At 36.8% G+C, this 20,034-nt stretch overlaps 1 protein-coding gene across 2 annotated transcripts in view; it reads left to right on the top strand.

Moving 5' to 3' along the window:
- Nucleotides 1-2,687: 2,687 nt before the first annotated feature.
- LOC103040376 (methyl-CpG-binding domain protein 5) overlaps nucleotides 2,688-20,034 on the top strand; it is a 58,245-nt gene continuing 40,898 nt past the window's right edge. Inside the window, exon 1 of one of the 2 annotated variants that reach the window (XM_022686554.2) lies at nucleotides 2,688-3,225. The gene's annotated coding sequence lies outside the window, so the exon portion shown is untranslated. The remainder of the gene's footprint in view (nucleotides 3,226-20,034) is intronic. The other variant, XM_007257545.4, reaches the window with a different exon arrangement.

Here is a 20,034-nt window from a genome sequence, read left to right as displayed (position 1 = left end):
GATGGGTTTCCGGGTTACACTAGATATTAATATATTTCTAATATTACCTGTATTTAATAACAATATATATTATTAATAATAACTAATGTTAATATTTCATGTTTAACTATAAATATCACCGTCTCAATGTTTGTTGTTTTTTCCTGAATAATATTATATTAATATAAATCTTATTAACTATTAACTATATCTCCAAATAAATATTGTAAATTCCTGTTTAAGGATGTATGTTTTCCTATTTTTGGGAATGCATAATTAATTAACCTGTGTACATGTCCCTAGCTCAACATGTTGATATTTAGGACTGGTGGATTAAAAAATCAGGTCACATTTTTAAACTTTTCAGTATAGTGCTAGAGTGCTGATCTATGATCTGCTTAGGGTCAATAAAACCATAGTAAATAACAGAAAATCATGGATGAAACCACATGTTCTTAATATTTTTGTTAATTCTCTGATTAATATTGCACGCCTCTATTTTGAGGATTTCTATTTAAAGAGTACATAAAAAGGTTTCATGAAAACGTTACTGAAAACCCTAGTTGTAATTTTAATAAAAATATTTTTAAAATGTGTAAATCTGCAAGTATATATATAATTGGCGTTTTCCTGAGCAAATTAAACATTTCATGTCCTTCAACCTTTTGTTTGGTGTGGTTGACTAGTTTTATGTCAAAGCATTTGGGGTTGATTCCTGTTACTTATTTGAGATTATTAAGTGGAGTAGAGATTGAACAGACAACTTGCCCAAGTCTCCTGTAGGAGTCTGTGTAGCCCTCACTGTTTTCAGAATGTAAATAACTAATTTAATTGCAGAAAAAAGGATTTGGTATCACCTACACTTGTAGCTTGTAAATGGGCCAAGGCGGCAAGGCCCGTTAAGGGTTTAATTTCCAAAAACAACAAAATATAACAAGGACATGCAAGATAAATTATAACAAACAGTCATACATCAAACTAAACAAAATATTTAAAATATTATAAAATAACAAATTAAACTCCTTTAATAATTTATAGTGGATACAGCTTTTTTGTTGCTAAGACAATTTAGAGACGCCATAAATAAATCTAATTCAGCAAGAAATACTATAAAAAATGGATGTCAAGGGACATTACCAAATTTTAATTTGTGCAGACATCATAGTTAAAGCCAGACATCATAGTTAAATGAGACATCATAGTTAAAAACAAAAATAACATCTTTATATCCACGCTGTAATTAGCTTTATTGGAAAAACATTTAGCTAGATAGATATTTTCACAAAAATCTGAAAAACAACATTTATAAAATAAATGTACAAAATAAACAATTTGTTGAGATTATGGGTAGATATAATGCAGACTTTTTAAATGTACTTCTGTGAATTATTATTATAAATACAAAACATAAGGAAATTACCAGCTTTTCTCCACAATATCTCTGTATGAATAAAAAAAGGCCTATTCGGAAAGGCATAATGCACACAAGCCCACATTTTGCTTATGGACCCAGCTCTCAGTTCTGTCTGTCTATGCTATTTCATTAAGGCCATGGGGATTCATAAAGTCCCTTTTGATATCAGATTTCGGCCTAACACAATAACTACATTATCAGATTATTGTATAATATATGAAAATAACATCAGTAATTTTTGCTGACCTGTGATATTGTACATTATGCTTTTTCTTAGGAAGTAGAGCAAATTAATATGTCAAAATAAGGCTCTTAAAATCTTAAAATAACATTATCATTTATTGTAATAATTCTGGGGCAATATATCATCCATTATTTAGTTTTTTTTAATGATGTCTCAAAATTCTTAATGAATAAAAGTTATTTGGTCTTAAAAAGGGTGTAACTTAATTATTATGCTACTAAATTGTTACATTTTGAAAGTGTTAAATTATTATTATTATTATTATTATTATTATGATGATTATTATTATTATTATTATTATATTATGAAAGTGTCAAAATAAAATTATTATTGTTTATTGCAATAATTACTGTGACTATATATATATATATATATATATATATATATATATATATATATATATCACCCATTATTTAGGATTTTCTCAAATTCTTATTGATTAAAAGTTCACTGATCTTTTAAATGGTGTAACTTCATTATTATGCTATTAATAGTAATAATAACAATAATATAAATATTATTAAAAATAATAATAAATATTAATATTAATATTATTGTTGTTGTTGTTGTTGTTGTTGTTGTTGTTGTTGTTGTTGTTGTTGTTGTTGTTGTTGTTGTTGTTGTTGGTGGTGGTGGTGGTGGTGGTGGTGGTGGTGGTATTATTTAACATTATTATAAAAATGTAATTAAAACATTTAAAAAAATTAAAAAGGCTCCTAAAATAACACTATTATCATTTATTGCAATCATTCTTGAGACAGTATATCACATATAATGTGATACAGATTTTGGCCATATTGTCTAGCCCTTGTGAATAGTATACAATATACACAAATCAGAAAAAAAAACGTGTCCCTGTTGCTCCACGCTCCACACACCAGCCATCCACCCATCCACCTCCTCCAGCCCTCCTGCTCTGCTGGTGTGTATACGTGTGTGCGTATGCGTGTGTGCGTATGCGTGTTTGTGTGCGTGTGTGTATGCGCGTGTGTTTGTGTGTGAGAAGAGAGGGGCCCGGTGCATTGTGGTCCTGTAGCAGCTGTCTGAGCGTCCTGATGGGGGCGCAGCGGGGCCGAGCTCCATCTTCTAACCCCGAGCAGGCAGCCCGGAGAGAGGCAGCAGAGCAGAGGCAGCGGATGGGGCAGCTTTTTTATTTCTCTTTTTAAAGGGACAGAGTCGATTTGAGACGAGCCTTAAAAACGGACTTTTCCATCGCCGTCGACCTCTCGGGGACTTCAAACCGACGGCAGCGATGCGCTGGACGGCTGTTAGGAGATAGAAAATCCGGGGAGAGGGATCTGAGAGCCTCTCCTCCTCCTCCTCTTCTCCTCTATCTCTCTCTCTACCCTATCTCTCCTCTCGTCTCTCCGTTTCTTCTGCTCTCACTACACTGGCTAGCTGTTAGCTACCTACCCCCCTTTCGCTAGCATTAGCTAGCTAGTTAGCTGTTAGCTCGCTCCCCCTGCCTCCTCCTCCTCCGCTTGGCCTCTCTGCTTTTGAGACGTTTCTCTGGATACTTTGAACCAGCCTCGTAGACACGTATTTACACTAACTTGGCTGTTTTCGCGGCGTTAAGCGGAATAACAAGGTACGTATATGTTTAAAGTTATTTTTGTTATATTTAATGTTGCCCAATATGTAGCTTAACTGTGTATGTATTATTTCCCCCTTCTGTCTCTCTCTCTCTCTCCTTCTCTCTCTTCGTTCCTCTCTCTCTCATGGGTCAGGCCACCCAGCTAGCAGTTAGCTAAGATAGCTACCTAGGCTAGCATAATGAACGTTAGCCAGCCAGTAAGCTGGGCTAGCTAGCTAGTTAGCGTTAGCTATCCACAGCAGCCGTAGCCGTAGCAGCAGCACTTCGCCTTATTTGTTGTAGCTGCTGCTGCTGTCGGTGTCGACTTCTTTCTCCAACCTACATCCAGCTGACTTTCTTCTTGTTTTCCCCACATTATTGTCACATCCAGCTAGACCCCTGTTTCACCCTCCGTCGTGTTAAACGGCCCCGAAAGCGAAGCCTGGTGTACTTTTTTTCTGGTGCTTGTATTTATTCCCCTATGGTCATGTTAGCTCAGCTAGCACAGCCTAGCTAACCTGAAAGCTTTAGCGTTAGCAAACCTAACCAGATAGCAGCTGGGCCAGTGTAGTAGTTGAAAGCTAGCTAAGAAGCTAACTAAGCTCATAGGCTTTATACTAGTCTGCCAGCTAACTATGGTTAGCTGATTGCCTGAATTGGGTTTGTTTTTTTAACCTAATTATTATTAATTTTACAATTTTAAGCCCTGCTGTCAGCTGCGAATACCCAAGCCACTCTTAGCTCAGAGTATCTGCGACTGTTTTAGGGCATCTAGCTATTACACGGTTACACTAACTACATAACATAGCTATCTCTTATCTAGGTTATATTTTGTAGGTATCAGCGTATGGTTTATGAGGGGGGAAAGCTGGCTAGCTAGGAACGATACAGCTTGTTCACTAGCTAGTATTTATTGAAGCCAGTCAACAACAGCCTGCCAGATCACTTCACCTAGCCAGCTAATCAAAGTGGACTGTTTTTCTGTGATCCTGTCTTTAAAAAAGAACAATATTAGCTGTCTAGGTTAGATTAAAAGGTAACACTCAAACAATCACTTTATCTATATCTGGACCAGATTTTGTCTGTGATGCAGTACGTAGCCATGGCTTCCTTAATCCTGTCAGAGTACATGTATGTATACTCCCATTTTAGAAGGAGATATTCTGTAAAATAATACGAATACTAAAAACTATCTAGTTTTAAATTGACAGTCTATTAAAGCTGTCACCAAGGTGTATAGATGAAGTGCAGTTTGGTTTGTAGGCCCTGTTGCTGCTGTCAGTATGTGGTAGAAAGTAGCCTGTTAGTTTGTGGCTTTTATGTAAAAAATACTTGGTCTTGGTTAGATTAGGAGACAACACTTCATCTATGCACATTTGTGAATCACTTGATTTAATATCTGGACCAGTCCATTCATTTATTCAAGACCAGTGGCCACACAGACTTTGCTTTTAGGGTTCCATAATCCAATTAGAAATCATGTATGATCAAATGTAGAAAACACTGTTTTAAACGAGTTCTGAGAATGCCAGTTTAATCTAAATATTATTTTTCGATTTGACAGTATATCAAATTATCAAAATATTTCTTCTAGCTGTCAGTGAGATCATGAAGTGCAGTTTGGTTGTGTGCTTTTTTGCCAATGCTATTATTTAATGGAGAAGTCAGTCAACAACAGCCAAAAACAGTCTTGGTTAGATTAGGAGGTAACTCTCCACCTAAGCATGTTTCTAAATCACGTTTTATTAATATCTGAACCAGATTTTATCTTTAAGAGCTGTGGAGCAGTTAAGACAGTGTTTGCATTTAGGCATCCCTTACTACATCAGATTACATGTATACTCCCAATTTAGAAGAAGAAGATACTCAGCATATCAAACTGTTCTTGTGATTTCTTCTAGCTGTCAGTGAGGTCATGAAGTGCAGTTTGGTTTGTAGACTGTTGCTGATGCTAGTATTTCATTCAGAAGTCAGTCAACAACAGCCAACAAAGTAGTCTTCCGCCTTTATGTGTAATATCACAGTATTGGTTAGATTAAGAGGTAACAGTCCATCAAAGAATGTTTGTAAGTCACCAAATTTGAGCTAGCTAATAGCTGTGGTGTAGTTTAGGCCAGCCAATGTTTGTTTTTAAGCTTCCATCACCCCATCAGAATACATTTATACTCACAATTTAGAAGAGGATACTCCATAAAACCAATACGGTGAAAGCCAGTCTAGACTAAATGCATATTTTTAATTTGACAGTATATCAAACTGTTCCTCTGCTTCTATCTAGCTGTCAGTAAGGTCATGAAGTGCAGTTTGGTTTCTAGACCCTGTTGCTCTTGTTAGTAATTGAAGGAGAAGCCAGTCAACAGCATCCAGTAAAGTAACTTGTTGGGTTGTGGCGTTTTATGTGCCAAAATCACTGTCTTGGTTATATTAGGAGGCAACACTCCATCTAAGCACTTTTGCAAATCACCTTTAATCACTATTAATATCTAATATGTCTGAACCAGATTTTAGACATGTAAGTGCTGTGATGCAGTGTAGACCACTAAACATTTGCTTTTAGGCTTCCGTGAACTCATTAGAATACATTTATACTTCTAATTTAAAGGAAGATACTTCATAAAACCAATACTGAGAATGCTTGTTGAACCCAGATCTAACTAAAATGGCTATTTTTTTATTTTACAGTATATGAAACTGTTCCTGTGTTTGTTAGCTTTTTTAATTCTTCTAGCTGTCAGTGAGGTCATGAAGTTTGGTTTGTAGGCCCTGTTGCTGCTGCTTGTGTTTATAGAGAAGTTGGTCAATAAAAAGCCAGTAAAGTAGCCTGTTTGGTTGTGTCGTTTATGAAGGATGCCTAGATTTGACTGATATTTCAAACCATTACTTTCTGACATATTTATTGTATGGCGAAAAGGATCAAGCGACGCTGGCCTTACTACAGCAACTGGCCAACACTGACTGCTCTTTCTTTGTTGTTTTTTTTAGATCTATTGTAATTTTAAAAAGGGGATTTAAAGCTGTGACCAGTCTATGTAATCTCCAGTTGGCTAAATAAATATGAAACCAAATTTGACAATATATCAAATTGTTCCTGTGATTGCTTCTAGCTGTCAATAAGGTCATGAGGTTGTATGCCCTCTTGCTGCTGTTAGTAGTACTCCATCTGTGCACGTTTTAAATCACCTTTTAGTATATGGACCAGATTTCAGCTACCATATAATGCAGTTTAGACCCCTGTCCTTGACTTTTAGGCTTTCTTTTCTCCAGAAGTTAACACTCAGAATGTCTGTCTAACTTAAATAGATATTTTAAGTTTCACAGTATATTAAACTCTTCCCGTAATTTCTTCTAGCTGAGGTCATGAAGTGTAGTTTGGTTTTAGGCCCTGTTGCTGCTGCTAGTGTTTAATGGCATTGTTTAATAGCCAGTGAATTTTTCTGTTAGGTTGTGTTATTTATGTAAAATTCACTGTCTTGGTTAGAATACACACATTTTAAATACCCTTTTAAAATCTGGAACAGAAGTTACTTACTTGCAATTTTTGATGCAATGTAGACCATCTAACATTTGCTTTTAGGCTTCCTTAATCCAAATAAATTCCATGCATACTCCTTTTTTGAAAAGGGATGCACCAATATAGGCCGATGCCTTTATCCGATATTACAAATGTATATATCTGCTGATGTCGAAATACATCTTTATAATTTACATAAAGACTAAACACCCCAGTATATATTTAGAAACAAATATAATGCTTATATCCCTTGCATTTTAGCTGTGTTCAAACGATATGCAAACAATAAAATGAAAGGTAGTAGTGAAACCAAAAAAATGTGAAACATTTCTCAGAAAACCCTTTAATTGTTTGCAAAAATAAAGTTGTTTGAAAGCTAAATTATAAAGCAAATAAATGTTACATATGTTTCCAAAGTTATGCCGTGGCTGTATTGTCTCTCTGTTTACAAGTTATACATGTGATATCAGATGTAGGCATCGGACCAGAATTCCCAAACCGGTGCATTCCTACTTGAAACAAATGATGGTAGATAGAATGTAAAATGAGAACTGTGTGAATTTAGTTTTTTTTATGGACTGCAATATCAAAGCTGAAACAATATATTGTGCAACCTTACTGCACAGTATATCGTTTTAGCAACTTTTATGTACAAATGTTTGTAGACACTCCTACTAATGCATTTAGAATTTCAGTTAAAATTCTACACACACACAAACACGCAGCTTGTCTAGTCCTTGTAGAGAATACTGTCAAAAGAATAGGACTCTCAGAAGCTGATAAACATAAACACTATGCGTAATGCCAGGTGTGGGCTGGAGTGATTTAAAGACCCCCAGCTTTGAGATGTGGAGAAGAATGATTCTCTGGAATGTTTGAGCTCCATCCAGCACATTAGGGTTGGGTAGGGTGATTTACTATCCAAAATACTGACCTGAATAAGTAGTAGAATGCTGTCTCTGGACAATAGGAACAGTTACTCCAGCATAAACCAGAAAACCCAATAAATATGCAGGGGTCCAGTAATTTTGTCTGTATGGTTCTAGGGGTGTACCCAACTCGCACTTTCTGCGAGGTCATTATTTGTGCATGTGTACGTTAGGGGTGGGCGATATGGCCCTAAAATAATATCACGATATTTCATGGTATTTTTGCGATAACGATACCCTTGGCGATATGACAAAACACTGAATATTTTTGATGATGAATTTGTTTCCAAGAATACACTACTGCACAACACTAATAATACACTCCATATATCTCCATGTATCCAGTACTGCAGTAAAATTAATGATAATGTACAGATATAATCTGTCTTTAGTAGATACATAATGGGAAATGAGAACAGTGTGAATTTTTCTTTTGCTAAAAACAGCAAAATACCCTAAGGTGATGATAAGGGATGGGTGATATGGCACAACATTTTAGGGTTTAATATTGTTCACGATATATATTTTTTTGGCGATATTATCGCGTACGATATGAAATGGTACACCCCTAGTGTATGTTGTGATTTTTGATGCTGAAACGAAATATTGTGCAACCTAACTGCACAGTATATCGTTTTAGCTTCACCATCAAAAAGTCATGCAGTGTCACATGAGGCAGAATAAAGCATACATATCGTGCATTTTTGCTGTATGAGATAAAAGGAATATTCACACAGTTTTCAGATTATATCTGCCCAATATCATTATCATATATTATCTTGGATATTGTATGGTAAAAACTAGTGAAAATTCCTGTTTTTTTTTTTTTGTTTTGTTTTGTTTTTTTTTTTTTTTTTTGTTTTGTTTTTTTAATATTGCAGTATTTATTAGAAAGTTTTAGCAGAAAGAGTAGACATTTAAAATATATACAAAATATCATGTGAAAGTGCGCTGTATAGAAACCTGCCAACCTGGATATCTGTACACTGCTGGTGATGGTATCTACGGAGTCACAGCACAAATATAGCAGTTTTATTTATTGTTTAAACCACCAGCAAACCTATACGTCATGTCTTAAATTGTAAAACTGTAAAATAGGTAATAACTTTTTTTCTGGAACTGTATCACTCTAAACCTGCTCTCAAATCAAAACCATCACTACATTACTAAAGCAGCATTTCAGGCTTCAGACAGTGTATTTTAATTAATCTTATTTCTAATTTTTTCCATTTTCTCCCCAATTTACACGGCCAATTACCCAACCCACTCACTAGGACTCACCCCTATCATTAGTGATGCCCCAATACACCAGGAGGGTGAAGACTAACACATGCTCCCTCCGATACATGTGAAGCCAGCCACCGCTTCTTTTCGAGCTGCTGCTGATGCATGTTTCTCTAGAATGAAGGGGAAATCTGAATAGGAGTGTTTCTATCCAAGATAGAAAATTACCGTATTCTTCGCACTATAAGGTGCACCAGGCGCATTTTAAGAGACACTATAAGGAACTTCTAATTCAGCAGGTCTTACCGCTGGGTGATGGTGGGGGGGTAGCTCACTAAGTTGAGTAAAGCTAAGCTAAGTAAACAAAACTGTCATAAAAAAGGCTTGTTTTTAAAGTGAAGTGAGAGCTGGATGTAAATCTGCAGATTTCTCTCCTGAAAATGGTTTATTTGGGTGAGTAAAGCGTTTTGGTTTATTTACTGTAAGCTTAGATTGCAGAATTTCTCCAGCACTAAGACTGGAACATTAGCATTAGCATCTAACTGCTCCAGCAGTGCTAGCCAGGGTAAGGAGCAGGCTACAGGCTGATAATACTCAGATCTGAATGGGTAAACAGCAGTTGCAGTTAGCGGGCAATGCTAATGCTACTCCAGCAGTGCTAGCCGGGGTTAGGAGCAGGCTACAGTCTGGTATACTCACCTATGAACAGTAAAGTAGTGGCTAATGCTAATGCTACTCCAGCCTCGGTGCTGGAGAACTAAACTGAAATGATTATTTTTGGGAAAATTAAAGAATTGTAAGTGTGCCTCATAGTGCGAAAAATAAGGTATACAGATTTGTTCAATACAGTGACATTTGTAATAGTGTAGTGTTGTAGTAGAACCAACCAAATAGGAATCCAGAGTCTTATCGCTGTCCAGCAAAGATGTTTGGTTCTAGGGCTGTACCTGACGCAAAAAGTAGTCAGTCGAATCACATTTGTCTCTCCAGTCTGACAATTCAAATGTTTGTCCATGCATTTTCACCATATGGATAGGTTATCTAGCAATCAGTTAAACAATTTGTCTGATGCCCGAGTCACAGTACATATTGAAAGAGGCATAATATGAAAGGTCTCCCTTGCAGCCTCATTCAATTACCAACATGTCAAACGCACATATTTATGAAATAAAATAACGCTTACAGTGTTTCATTGATAATGACCACCAAATTTAAAAAACTCAAATGCAACAGAGGCATGGAAACTAAAATTACTGAAATATTTGAGCATTTTAAAATCAGTACACAGGCTTATGATAAACGAACATAATAACAGCCATATTTATTTACCGGATTTGTAAATGAATAAGCCATACAACAGCGTGCATGTATATGCATGATATTCAATGAAATAATGAGCACAATTCACTTTTTGTTAAGATTCTCCTTCAGATATCCTAGTTCTACCACTTTGCCGCTCAGGTATAAAAACACCTGAGCGTGTTGTCATGTAATGGCAGCACGTAGCTCTGTTATATATTTTAAAATATATAAAGAGTTATCTGGAAAAATAGATAAAGGGTTTGTAATAGAATAGCACCAGTCTGTTTTGCAGATTGACTCTTTCTTGACTATTTCCTTTTGTTTCTAATTATCATTTTAAACGGCATCCGTGTTTTTGTGTCGACTGTGACTTGAAGAATCTCAAGTCAACTGACGGGTCATTGACTGATGACCGACTCGTCAACTTTCAGGAGGCACCTCTATTTCTTTCCTTTTTGTAACGGAAGGTTGTGATGTGAAGCAAAATCTGATGCACAATTTAAGCGACGTGGCTCTTTTTCATTTAAATTGCTGCTTTATCAGTGGAACATATTTATACCAATCATTATTTTACAGTAATGATAGCTGTAATATAACAGATAATGAAGGGTAGTGCGGTGATAAACATGTCCTTGGCTTGCCTCAGTTCCTTCTCAGCAGCTCATGCAGACCACTAGTGAGTCAGCAATAGGGACACTGTATTAACCAGTGACACACTGTAGCCCTCTGATACTCAAGGCCAAAACACACACATACTCATTCAGCCATCAGAAACGTTCACTGTAAATTAATTTTATGTATCCAGTTAGATTTGGCTAATTATTCTCCTAGTATTCTCCTATAAAATGCAGTTACTTGTTGTTGTTTAAAGCAGCATAATGTAGCATTTTTGTATTTACTAGCTGTTTCAGAATCATTGTAAGACTCCACTGATGTGTAATAAGCAGAATAGTTTGTATATAGTTGCCACTCCAGGCATCTATATTTATACTACTATATACTATACTTCCTCAGTCCACATGTTTCTTTTACTTTCAGTGATGGTTCTGTTCCTCTCAGGTTGTCCAAAAATGCCAGTCTGATCTCCAAGTGAAAACGTCTGTTTGGTGGTTTATCATCTGCTGCGTTTGGAGAAAACATGACCAGTGGCAGTTTAAAATAACTGCAGGTGAATAGTCATTCCATTGCTGCAAGTTTATAATTTGTGGGTGTGTGGGCCTGTTTTTGCGTGACCGGTTAGAATAGTAGCTAATCTAGTAAGCTACCTATCAAACTACCAACCCTTCAGACACACACATTCTAAAAGAGTCTAATTTTCCAGCCAGAGAAGGGACGATAGGATTTCGACTCTTGCTTATGAATATTCATACATGCAAACGTATCGCTTCTGATTGGCTTACAGTACTGTGAGGCAGCGAGACAAACAATTTTTTTTTTTATTCCCCGCTGACACTGCAATTTAATCCAGCACTAGGTATTGGCTTGGTCATTTGCATTAGTTGGGCCTTATATGTCTGTTATTTTTTCCCCCAAATACATTTCCCCCCTCTTTATTTTTCCCACCTCTGTCTTTATATCTAAAATCTGCCTCAGAATCAAAAAGTCTGTTGGAACTATGATGAGTAAACTCCATTGCCAGTCATAATAGCCTTTAAATCCCATTGAGTTCCCCTTGTGATCTAATGTACAGTTGTGGTCAAAAGTTTACATACACTTGTAAAAAAACATAATGTTATGGCTGTCTTGAGTTTTCAATAAGTTCTACAACTCTTATTTTTCTGTGATAGAGTGATCGGAACACATACATGTTTGTCACAAAAAACAGTCATAAAATTTGGTTCTTTCATAAATTTATTATGGGTCTGCTGAAAATGTCACCAAATCTGCTGGGTCAAAAATATACATACAGCAACATTAGTATTTGGTTACATGTCCCTTGGCCATTTTCACGGCAACTAGGCGCTTTTGGTAGCCATCCACAAGCTCCTGGCAAGCTTCAGGTCGAATGTTTGACCACTCTTCTTGACAGAATTGGTGCAGTTCAGCTAAATGTGATGGTTTTCTTGCATGAACCCGTTTCTTTAGCACTGTCCACATGTTCTCAATGGGGTTTAAGTCAGGACTTTGGGAAGGCCATTCTAAAACCTTAATTCTAGCCTGGTTTAGCCATTCCTTTACCACTTTTGATGTGTGTTTTGGGTCATTGTCTTGTTGGAACACCCAACTGCGCCCAAGACCCAACCTTCGGGCTGATGGTTTTAAGTTTTCCTGCAGAATTTGGAGGTAATCCTCCTTCTTCATTATCCCATTTACTTTCTGCAAAGAACCAGTTCCACTGGCAGCAAAACATCCCCAGAGCATAATACTACCACCACCATGCTTGACAGTAGGCATGGTGTTCCTGGGATTAAAGGCCTCACCTTTTCTCCTCCAAACATATTGCTGGGTGTTGTGGCCAAACAGCTCAATTTTTGTTTCGTCTGACCAGAGAACTTTCCTCCAGAAGGTTTTATCTTTGTCCATGTGATCAGCAGCAAACTTCAGCCGAGTCTTAAGGTGCCTTTTCTGGAGCAAGGGCTTCTTTCTTGCACGGCAGCCTCTCAGTCCATGGCGATGTAAAACACGCTTGACTGTGGAGACTGACACCTGTGTTCCATCAGCTTCCAAATCCTTGCAGACCTGCTTCTTGGTGATTCTTGGTTGACTCTTGACCATCCTGACCAATCTCCTCTCGGCAGCATGTGATAGCTTGCGTTTTCTTCCTGATCGTGGCAGTGACACAACTGTTCCATGCACTTTATACTTGCGTATAATTGTCTGCACAGTTGCTCTTGGGACCTGTAGCTGCTTTGAAATGGCTCCAAGTGACTTCCCTGACTTGTTCAAGTCAATAATTCGCTTTTTCAGATCCACACTGAGTTCCTTTGACTTTCCCATTGTAGCTTTTGTAGCTGAGTCTAATCACTGGGTCAAATGAGCCCTATTTAAATGGGCTCATGAGAAGTCAACAGCTGTAGTCAATCAGAATCACTTACAAGAAGTGAAGAGGCCATGACATGAAGCTAATTTGATTGACACAACTCGCTACATCACCAAAATTGACAAATTTTGTTGCTGTATGTATATTTTTGACCCAGCAGATTTGGTGACATTTTCAGCAGACCCATAATAAATTTATGAAAGAACCAAATTTTATGACTGTTTTTTGTGACAAACATGTATGTGTTCCGATCACTCTATCACAGAAAAATAAGAGTTGTAGAACTTATTGAAAACTCAAGACAGCCATAACATTATGTTTTTTTACAAGTGTATGTAAACTTTTGACCACAACTGTAATTTAGAATTAAAGCAGTGAAATTGCAGGTAAAATCAGTATAATACTGTAGGTCATGGTTTTGTCCTCCTTCGGTGTCTGTGGTAAAACTCCAGAGTGAAACTTTCAGACATCTTTCTGTGGGACTCTGACTGTGTCTACCTGTGTAGACTACTAATGGGCTGAGCATTGTCAGGGAGTGAATTCACTTGGCATGACCAGGCATTCTCATTATACATCCTAATCCTGTACAGTCTCATATCAGTGTCGGGGGTTCCTCAAGCTGATCCAATGTGGAGGACTGTGATAGTTAATCAGACATTGTAGATTAGCCAAGTAGTGCATGGCAACATTCTGTTGGAACATCATGTAATTGTTGCCATAAGTGTGTTTAGACCACTACAACAATTATTCTCCAGAAAAAATAATTAAAGAAAATTGAAGAAAGGCAGATTTTACATTATCATTAAATATGCTTTGCCAGAAACGTTATGAGTAAAGAGGCCAGCCATTGGTTTAAATGTGAATGGGAGTTCTCATAAAGCTCAACACACCATCTGTTTTATGGCCAAAATCCCACCAGTCAACAGAAAAATGGCCAGTTAGCTTGATGTTAATGCCACAAGCAAAGTGTTCCTCGATGTGGTAGGGCTGGAAGATATGTCATGTCCAAAATTTATATCCTTATTTTCTTAACCTCACATCTGTGTGAAATACATTTAAAGGTCTCCTTCTGCTATACTCCACTTATTTTGTTCTTTGTGAAATACTATAGGTCTCTCTGAGTTGTATATGGATGCTGCACATGAAACTGTTTCTCAGCGTCCACTGTCTGCAGTAGCTAGTAAAAGAAAAGCCTAAAAAAAAACAAACGAGTTGATCAGAGAGAACTTAGGGTGTCAACGTCAACCAGTGACTTCATAGCCTCGCCCACCTCAGCTCAGAACTGCCCACAGGCGGAGCGTATGGCTTTTGTTTACAGAGCTAGTTAGCGTTAGCTATCTTGTGTAAATAACTGTAGGTTTAAATCAGATCTCTGGATGATTCCCTGTTTTAACAAAACCTTAAATATATACACTGGGGGCACGGTTTAACAAGGTAGCACAACTCGACAGAACAACAGTCAAAGCGGGCACCGTTTGCGTCGTATTTTATGATATCGAGTGGACTCTAGCTGACTCTGGCTGAAGGAAAGTTCAGGTAAACTAAAGGGGGGGAGATGGAGAAGAGAGCTCAGCCGCGGTGGGCAGTCTGGGTTCGGCTTGCGGCGTTGATAACATTACTCGGGCGTGGGGAGAGTGTGCCTCCAGGGCAGGCAGTCTGGGCTCAGATCATGACGTTTATGACATTTCTCACCCTCGGGGCCACTCGAGTCTGACGTTAAGTAAAGGGTTAAATTTATCTAGCACTCAGTGCTATATCTTTATAACTAAGGCTAAATCTCTGAAAACATTTTGTCCTTTGACTTTTAGAGCTGAAAAACTCACTGTACGGGGAGGCAGGTAGGCGTTCTCTGCAGCAATGCTGTTAGCCAATCAGAGGCGATATGTTTGCATATATGAATATTCATGAGTAAGAGCCAAAACCTGTCTTTCTTCAGAGACATCTCATTCAGTGATTTAAAGCAGAGCTAAATAGAAATACCTGAGCACTTGTTTTACAAAAAAGACCACAACTAGACATTTTAAAATTAATTTAAAAATTATGAAATGAAACCATTTTTGTGCATTATCGATATGACTCAATTATCGATTTATAGATAATTTATATATATTAGAAAATATTCATCAATAGTGCTGTGAAATTGTGCTGTGTTCCAAAGAAGCTAAAGAATGGTGCACTGACCCGTGGGATATGTGTGTATGTGATTTATTTACTTATTTTTGTTTATTTACTTTGGCTAGTGTCACCTCTCTTTTTGCCTTTTTTAGGCCTTTGATCACAATCATTACTAGCCACTGTGGGTGATTATGCCATCTATGAATTAGTCCCGGTACACACATCATTGTGGATCGAGGAATATCAAATATCACAAATATTTAAATACTTAAATCACCCTCAAATAGAACTATATGACTGATATTATCTTTGTATATTTAATAGTTATGCCAGTAGTTTGCCATTTTTTTCCTTTCTGGTAGTAGACCTGCATTACTAACATCATGTTATTTATGTATTTTCTGAAAGTAAAAGTAAATTTATTAAATGTATGTTCTATTGTGATTTAGAAGATGGCCCCTTTAATAGAATGGTAGTAAAATGAAGCGTTTATAGGTAAGTTAGGTAAGTTCTTTGTAGATTTCATAGTTACAGGTTTTATTTGTGACATTTCATGGAAAGGATTTTTTGTGCGAGCAAAGCTGGTTCTGTTGGCTAATAATGGCCCTGTGTGAGCTTAAGGACCCTGATCTTTAATGAACAAAGCACGCTGGGTTATTGTAATAACAGAAAACTCAGGGTGGAAAGAAGTTTTAGGTACATAATTATGATTATCATATTAATAGTACTACTGTGGCACCTGCATGAAAAACATATTAAGAGTAATTGTAGAAGAGTAAGGACAACAGGGTTACCTCAGCAGGGCAAGCTTTTCTTTACTAATCTTGGAGTCGTGGAAGGTAAGCCAGCGGAGGAGAAGTGCTGGAGAGAATAGCATTGGGATGGGAGGAGGGAACAGCAGGCAAATAGGAACAGCAGGTAAATGAGAGACAATGAATTGTATTCACTCTCTGAAGAGAGGATTCAAGAAAAGGAGAATGATCCAGGCAGTCTGACGACACACTAAGGAACACTGAAACACCAGGCCCTGAAAAAAACAACACAACAAGCTGGAAATTCCAAGCATTAGTGGAAAAAAAAGCAATAAGATAAATACATGGCCGGTGTCTTTTTATTACATTGTATTTAAACATGCCACAACTAGTAACACTGAGTGAGAGGAAAAAAATAGAACTTACTAACGTTAGCTTGACTAACTACGGCTTGACCTAAAACTTACTTACTGGTTGAGGGGCCACATTTAAGGTGGAAGAAAAAAGTCAAAGGCTAACTTCATTAAATGTAAGTGCGAGAGAAATTTACTAAGATTGAGGCACATCTTGTTTAACTACTCTAGCAAACTCTAGGAACATTGAGTGAGACAAGTTAGTAAATTTAACTCTAACATGCTTCCTCTTCAGTTGCTTAGTTTAGACCCAACTAATCGATAACCCTGTAGTCCTCACTCTTTAATCGATTGTGAGAATGACTTCATAGAACAGTCCTACCAAGGGCCCATCCAAACTCAACTGCAGCCTTGACTTTGGAACATAGCTATTATTTAGTATGGCAGTGTACAGTTTAGTCAAATGAGTGCTGGATGTTAATCTAGACAGATTATTCTCCTGAAAACTGTTTATTTGGGTGAGTATTTTGGGTTTATTTACAGTAAGATTAAATTCCCGAATTTCTCCAGCACTAAGGCTGGAGCATTAGTATTTCTGCCCAAAAGAGCTCTGAACAGTGAAAGAGCTAGCGCGGTTTGCAGGTAATGCTAATGCTGTTCCAGCAGCACTGGATGAAAGGTTTTTGCAAATATGAACGAATTTTAAGTTCAATTTATAGTGCAAAAAATACGGTACAGCAGCTTAAAAACAGGTCCTTTCACAATGAAGGCTCCTCAGGCATTTAAAGCCCATTCACAAGCACTGTACTTGTTGTACTTTTACTTTTTTATTTTAAATTGTCAATAAAAAAAATATTTTGGTTGCGCGGAGTTCTCTAGTGGGCCACAGATAGCAAAAATTTGGCCTTTATTCTTATAAAAACAGTAAAAACAGAAACCAACACAAGAAGAGTATCTCCTGGTTACCAAATTATGTTACTGTGATTCTGCAGTACTTGATATATCGTAGGACAATCCTCTACAATATTTTACAGCATGTGTGTTACTAGTGCTGTGCGATATGATGATAAATATTGTGGGGACTATCGTTTCTACAGTAACTTCAACAATTATTCATGCAAATATATAAAGTAGGTTACGATACTGAAAAGATTAAAATACTCCTAAATAAGCAAAAACAGGTGTTGTCAATTTATTGGTTTCATAGAATTTGCCAATCAAAATTCATCACTGCAGGTTCACCCTATTTATTTGTTTCTATCTATTTATTGATGCCACCATATGGAGTAATGAAGCAGTAATTCAGGGGGGTGAGTTTTTAGTTTACAGCTCCTATGCTTCAATAAAAGTATCGATATTTGAGACCACATGGTAATTTAATATTGTAATTACATTACTTTGTAATTGGCTTAAGTATAAGATACTATATAAAAATTATTTAAGTAAGGTAATGATATGTTTTCGACTCTGTTGCTCTCTCATACATTCCACAATTCCAACATCCAAGCATCCTAAGTTTAGCTTCTATTGGTGTCTGGACATTTATAGAACTGCAGGTTCTTGTTATCTGAAGCTAAAGCATCTACTGCTGTCCACCCGAGGGACGTTATTCCACTGCAGACACAGCTATAAATTATTTCTGTTTTCCATTGTTTAATCTATATGGGTGTTTTTCCATTTAAAATCAAATTAAATGGAAAAAAATGGGATTTTTTTTTTCTGCAAACGCAAAGTAAAAACACTCTACCTGGATGGTTTTAATTACATGCTGACGTATGTGACGAGAGCATGAATTCATACCTTTTCATATCCTCCTGCTTCGCTGTGTTTGGTCCCGCTCTACAGTATTAGTCATCCACAACAGAAACACACAGAGCGGATGATTCACCCTGGACTGAAATGTATGCAGCGTGGAGTGTGCACTCCCCTCTCCACAAGACACTGCTGACAGCACTCTGCATTCAGACTCATCATAATAATAAAAAAGCTTAATAGTGCCGTCCTCCATAAAACTGCTGTTTCAGTTACTAAACGCCTTTAGAAATGGTTTTAATTGTTTCAAGTTCTCCTCACTCCTTTGCTCTTTTTTTGGATAAGAAATTTTAGACTATGCTTTCATAATTTTTTTTGACTATCCTAAAAAAATAATAATAATTAAATCTGTCATAAATGAATTTGTATGGTTGCTAGGGGTGGGAATCGTTTACTATCTCACGATTCGATTCGATTCCGATTTTGGGGGCCACGATTCGATTCAAAATCGATTTTTGATTCAAAACGATTTGAATTATAAAAATTTCTGCTTCTGGCTTATGAATCTTATTGAAAAAAAACCCTCCATAATATACACTGGTCCTGGAGCAGGTAATGTGTTACAAAAACAATAAAATGTGCAGGAATGTGGGTCCTCAGTGACAGAGGAATCACTGGGATATCACAATGACGTTAATGAACAATAAATAAATAATAAATAACACTGCTTTATTACCAGGCTACTAGCGGTGGTGTGTAGGTGACGCTGCTGGGCTGATGTGATAATAGCAGTGGAGCGCTAAAGTTCAGGAGCAGCTGCTGATTAACTAGTTAATTTAAGGTCGTTGTATTTCTTCAGAAAGGGGGCAGGAGGTGGAGAAATTAATTCATATGGTCCATTCCTTAATTCCTCTGTGATGAGGAGCTGAAATTAGCTCTGATTAGCTTATTGTATTTTTCCGTTCCGCCTTAAATGCTGCAGCCCGCTGCCACCTGTAGCGTTATTTAAGGTGGAACTGGAAAGTTAGCTAGTTAGCTAGCTAACAGTTACTGAAACTAACTACTAGCGATCTTTTTTATGCTTGTTATGAAGCATTCTGCCATAAAACATTGAAACTACACGTTAATCTAATGTAATATAGTGCTTGTTCTGCCATCTTACCGGTGATTCTCAAACACCTACGCTCTGTGTGTGTCTGGAAGATCTCCGTTTGAAAGGACAAGCGCTATCCCCAGGGTTGCCAGGTCCAACAAAAATACCCAGCCCAAAATCAGTCTAAAACCCGCCCCTCAGAATCGATTTTGGGACATTTTAAATCGATTCTGAATCGTAGTAAATGAGAATCAAGATTCTTATGTGAATCGATTTTTTGGCACACCTCTAATGGTTGCTACTATTAGTCATGCACAAAAATTAAGACTCTCCATAAAAAAATGCCTTTCATTTTTAAATGTACATTAGAATACATAGAATTAGGGTTGGGCTGTATTATATTTCCTTTAGCATTTTGAGCTTTAGTTAGTTACTTTCCTATTTCATATTTATTTTTCTGTTTTTATTAAATGCTTCGGAGCTTTAAACGTGCGGATTATTTATTTTTTATGTATATTATTTTAATTTTGTACCTGTGTGTACACTTTCTTTTTTGTTATTTTAGAATTTGTTAGATTATATTTCTTTTAGCATTTTGAGCTTAGTTTAGTTAGTTATTTTTTCTATTTCATATCTTTTTTTCTGTTTTTATTAAATGCTGCGGAGCTTTAAACGCGCGAATGAGCTGGCGTTCAGTCTCGCATTCACGCTCGGGTTCAGGCAGACAATCTAAACTCTAGTATGCAGAACTATATTATTATTGTTATTAATTTTCCATTGTTTTAAATAGCAGGGTACTGTAGATTTTTATTT

This window comes from Astyanax mexicanus, chromosome 5, assembly GCF_023375975.1.
Source record: "Astyanax mexicanus isolate ESR-SI-001 chromosome 5, AstMex3_surface, whole genome shotgun sequence".
Taxonomy (NCBI): Eukaryota; Metazoa; Chordata; class Actinopteri; order Characiformes; family Acestrorhamphidae; genus Astyanax; species Astyanax mexicanus.
Note: the sequence above shows the minus strand (reverse complement) of the source record. Positions and strands in the feature narration are given on the sequence as shown.